At 39.5% G+C, this 5,505-nt stretch overlaps 1 non-coding gene across 1 annotated transcript; it reads right to left on the reverse strand.

Moving 5' to 3' along the window:
• Window positions 1-3,915: 3,915 nt before the first annotated feature.
• On the reverse strand, window positions 3,916-4,023 carry LOC112725684 (small nucleolar RNA R71). Its single transcript, XR_003164775.1, has one exon. It is a non-coding gene; the product is annotated as a small nucleolar RNA R71 (small nucleolar RNA).
• Between the last annotated feature and the right edge of the window lie 1,482 nt (window positions 4,024-5,505).

Consider the following 5,505-nt stretch of genomic DNA (forward strand, 5'->3'; position numbering starts at 1 on the left):
AATCACATAACAAACGGATCAAGGCATCTAATGGTAATGGAGGAGAATTACAATATATTAATTTTTGATGTAAAAGAAGCATATTTTCATCTAAGAGGCAAAATGGGGCAAGGAACACAAAATCACGCAGTTTTATATGAATAAGTATGGAAGATCATTGATAAAACCCTTAGATTCTATAGATGATAAACCCTAAAAATGGGGTTTATCAATAGCCCGGCTTGTGGGCTTTGAACTTTTTATCTTTTGTAGTCTGTGGTAACTGTTGGATACTTTTTAGTTGCTTCTCTGTTAGCAACTTTATTTTTGAAAAAACAAAGGTAGCTTTTCAGGCTCTTTGGGGTTGACATCAGGTGGCCTCTTAAGTTCTTTTATTATTATAACCTTTTTTCTTGAATGATGTGCTTGTCTGCACCTTATCTGACATCTTTTAGGTTTTTGGGAGTGTTGGAGCCTTGTCATTCGACCTCTTTTGATTGCCTTCGTATTTTCAAACTTTGCAGCTTGATTCTTTTGAGGTCGTGGATTTCTGGGTCCAACTCGTATGCCTTCCGTTGGCCGACTTCTTTATCTCGGCCTGAAATTATTTTGTAGTAATCCATTTTGTTTGGACTTTTGTTAGGTCTCTTCCATGGATTTACCTTTAATTTTGGCATCTCGGTCGGGCCGACTACATCATGTCGGTCCCTTCTAAGTTATCTCTAGGAATCCTCTTTTTGGACCTTTGTTAGGTCTCTTTTAGGGATTACTTTTTATAACTTTTTGGTTTTGGGCCGACTTCTTTACGTCGGTCCTTTCTAAGTTATTTCTAATAATCCTCTTTTTTGGACCTTTGTCAGGTCTCTTTTAGGATTACTTTTTATAACTTTTTGGTTTTGGGCCGACTTCTTTACGTCGGTCCCTTCTAAGTTATTTCTAGTAATCCTCTTTTTTGGACCTTTGTAAGGTCTCTTTTAGGGATTACTTTTTTATAACTTTTTGGTTTCGGGCCGACTTCTTTACGTCGGTCCCTTCTAAGTTATTTCTAGTAATCCTCTTTGTTAGGGCTGGCCAGGCCTCTTTCCAGGGATTTACTTTTTAAAACTTTGGTTACGGTCTTTAAGTTATTTTTAGCAACCCATTTTATTAAGACCTTGTCAAGTCCTTTCTATGGATTACTTTCAATAACTTCTTGCATTATTCTGTTTTTGTCGCTTTTTCATCTTTGCCGATTTCGTAGAAATTGGGTTTGATCCCCGTTGGTCGACCTTCTAATGAATTTGGTTTTCATCTTTGTTGGTCTTTATCGTGATCGTGCAGTGAATTTGACTTTCACTTTCTGCCGATCTGTAGCTTTATAATCGGGCGATGAATTTTGCGTTTCAGATTAATGCGTCTTGATAAAGAAGTTGTAAGAAATCTTGACACTCTTTATAAAAATATACAAATATATACAGGTGGGAGTTTTACTCCTCTAAGTTGGGTATTTCATGAATCTTGGCTTGGTGCCTCATTAAAAAACCTTTTCAGGAAAAAGAGTACACCCTTATCCTAAGTACTTATATGACTCGGTAGGGTCCTTTCCAGTTTGTTGCCATCTTTCCTTCTCCAGGTCAAGTTATTCTGATATCATTTCGGATTAGAATGAGGTCGTTTTCGGCAAAACCTCGCGACATTACCTTTTAATTGTATCTTGAAGCCATTCGACGCTTTAATGCCTCTTCCTTGATCCGAGCTCTTTCTCAGATTTCTGGAAGTAGGTCGAGCTATTCCCTCAGATCGGATACCAGCTTTCTGAAGCCTGCATCTGTAAATTGAGTGCCATTGTCTGTGGTTATAGAGCATGGAACCCTGATAAACCACTATTTTATAGTTTATATTGTGTTTAATTGTGCGGTTTTGTCATGATCCTTACCCACTAATTCATCAATTTAGCATGCATTTAGATTTCCTTCCTAAATTCAGTACATGTTTGAAAATTACTTCCTAGAGACTTTAATTATTTAATTTTAATTCTCCTCTATTCCATTCGATGCCGTGATCTGTGTGTCAAGTGTTTCAGGCTTTATAGGGCATGAATGAGATGGAGATTGGAGAGGAAGCTAGCAAAAATGGAAGGAACACAAGAATTTGAGGAGATAACCAGCGAGAAGTGACGCGGTCGCATGGCTCACGCGACCGCACGAATTGGAAAGCGCATGTGACGCGGTAGCGTGGACGACGCGAACGCGTGGAGAGGAAAAAGCGCAAGCGACGCGTCCGCATGGACGACGCGATCGCGTGACATGTGCGATCTGCATAATCTGCAGGATTCACTGGGGACGATTTTGGACCTTATTTCGGCCCAGTTCTCGGTCCGGAACAGCAGACTAGAGTCAGAGAATATGCAGAAACAACAGACATTCATTGAGTAGTTTGAGATCTAGTTTTTCACTCTCTTAGGTTTTTTCTCTCTAGGTTTTTAGGATTCTAATTTTGAATTGATCTGAGCATTAGAACATTGAGAAGAGTTATTTCCTCATCAAGACTTCATCATTCTAGTTTGTTTTCTTAACTTGGTTTTATTCTTCCATGTTCTTTGTTTTGTTCAATTTTATCATTCATATACTTTTATGATTATTTAATGCAAGGATTATTTCTTTTTAATTTAATTTCAATTCCAATAATCATGTCTTCTTTTAATTCCCTTTCATGTGCTATGGATTCTTTATTTACAATGCGTGAGTAGTTTCCTTACTTGATGGGGAGTTGATTAAAAGGAACTCTTGAGTTGGAAGGATTGAAAGAAAATTTGTAATTGGGTTAAATGTTGGATTGCTATCCTGTCGCCGACGCCAATCCCTCTGAACTAAGTGGGTTGCAACTTGTGAACAGATCTGGCATTCCAACTTGTTTGACTTTCCCTTACCTAGTAAAGGATAACCAAACAGAATAACCATTAATTATAAATTAATCTTACAATCGCACCATCAATAGTAGAAATTCCAACCAATCAACTCCCAGTCAAGGCTTTTATTCATATTATTTAAATTTCCTCAATTTACATCCCAGTTTACTTAGCTCAACTTCTTGGAACATCTGATTAATAAGATAGCACACTTTTCTGCAACTCGTTGGGAGACGACCTGGGACTTAAAACTCACAATAATTTTAATTGAAATTCTCTGTGACATACTTTTAAATTGATAGGCAGATTTTCGGTGAGTTAAGAACTATACTTGCAACGTAACCATTTTAATAATTTTTAATTCACCAGCTTCTGCGTCCCATCAATTTTTGGCACCGTTGCCGGGGAGTTGCAATAGAGTGCTAATTTTATTAATTAGAATTTATTTATTTGCATTTTATTTAATTTTGCTACTATGAGCTGCATGTTTCTTCCGTCAAATGATGCGTTCACTTCCTGATCCGCGCTTTCTAATATTTGATCCTAAAATTTTTAGGACTATTTCACGAATAAAGCGAGAACAGCGTAGGTTAGCCCGCTCTGAGGGCGGATTTGAAAGTGAATCTGAGGAAGAAACCAGCCCCCGTTCTACTGATTCGGTTGTTTTACGTGCAGAAAACATGGCAGCTAGAAGAGTTACCATTCAGGAGGAAGGAGCTGCTGATTTTACAATGCAACCGTTTCAAGCGCATCATCCAGCGGTAGCTACGGATTTTGAAATAAAGACCGCACTGTTAAATTTGATGCCCAAGTTTCATGGCTTACCTGCTCAAGAGCCTATCAAGCACTTGAGAGATTTCCAGGCAGCCTGTTCTACTGTCAGGCGTGATGGCACTGATGAAACTTCAATTCTGCTGAAAGCTTTTCTGTTTTCTCTTGAGGGAAAAGCAAGAGAGTGGTACTACACTCAACCTCTAGCAAATGTATCCAACTGGGATACACTCAGAAAGGAGTTTCTGGAGAAATTCTTTCCATCTGAAGTTACTGATAAACTGAGGAAGGATATCTCTACAATTGTTCAGGATGACAATGAGACTCTCTTTGAATACTGGGAGTGCTTCAATAATCTTCTGGAAGCATGCCCCCACCACATGATTGACAAGATCGTGCTACTCAGCTATATCACACAAGGTATGAGGCCCCAAGATAAGACCACATTGGAAAGTGCCAGCAATGGGTCTATGAAGAAGTACAAAAGCACTGATGAAGCTTGGCAATTGATCAGTGATTTAGCTGAATCTACTCGGAACCACAGACAGAAGCAAGGCCGTTCAAAAGCCGTTGCAGATGTATCTTCTGGCAGAGAGACTGCTACTCTAACTCAAAGCATCTGTGAGATGACCAACTTGCTGAAGCAAATGTAGTTGAATCAACAAGCTCAGCAAACTCAACCGCAGCAAAACCAACAACTAGTCCCACAAAGAATTTGCGGAATTTGTGCTGATTACAGCCATTACACTGATGAATGCCCGCAGCTCCAACAAGAAGACAACATGGTGGCATCCACTCACAACTTTTATGACCGCCCTAACCAAGGGTACAATCAAAGTGGAAATAATAACCATGGATGGCAGGACAATCCAAACCAGAATTGGAGGGACAACAATAACAGGGGAGGCAGAGATAATCAGGAAAATCAGAGGTGGAATAATAACAACAACAGACAACAAAATCAACCTTACCGAGCACCTCACCTGAGGCAAAACCAAGGACCACCGAACAATCAGCAGCAAACCTCTCAATTTACTCATTCTTCTGTATCTTCTAATGAAGATTTATTACAAGCTTTTGAGAAAAGACAGCTGGCCATGGAAAGTACCATCGTGAACACTATTAACGCCAGTCTGAATGGTCTCACCTCTACTCTGCAAGCTTTTATGACACAGCTTGGTTCAACACAAAATTCCAGTAACCAACCTTCAAGCACCACTGGAATCCCCTCTCAATCATTACCCAATCCAAAGGGAATCAGGAGGAACCACACTCTGAGGTCCGGAACCACACTGCAGGAGAGGAATCAGGAGAAACCAAGCTCACCAGAATATGCCTCAACTGAAGAAGTGGTGGAAATCGAAGATGTTGAAGAGGAAGAGGATATACAGGACATAGCTGAAGAAGAGATAGCTCAACCACAAGAAGAAGCACCAAAAAGCGTAGGCACCAAGGAACCCACTGTTCCCATTCCATTTCCACAGCTTGCAAAGAAGCCCAGGAAGCAGCTGGAACCTGATCCTAAAATGGTAGAAATATTCAAAAAGGTTGAGGTAACTGTTCCCCTTTTTGATGTTATTCAGCAGGTACCTAAATATGCAAAGTTTCTAAAAGACTTATGTATCCATAAAGACAAGATTAATAAATTAGAAACTATTCCTTTAGGTAGTTCTATATCTGCTTTAATGGGAGGATTACCTGAAAAATGTAGTGATCTAGGTCCTTGCATAGTTAGTTGTACTATTGGTGGCGTAGTAATTTATGATTGCATGTGTGATTTAGGAGCATGTGTCAGTATAATGCCTTTGTCCATATATGATGTTTTGAGGCTCCCTCCCTTAAAAAGGTCGGCAGCTCGTTTTGTGTTA

Source organism: Arachis hypogaea, chromosome 11 (assembly GCF_003086295.3).
Source record: "Arachis hypogaea cultivar Tifrunner chromosome 11, arahy.Tifrunner.gnm2.J5K5, whole genome shotgun sequence".
NCBI classification, from domain to species: Eukaryota; Viridiplantae; Streptophyta; class Magnoliopsida; order Fabales; family Fabaceae; genus Arachis; species Arachis hypogaea.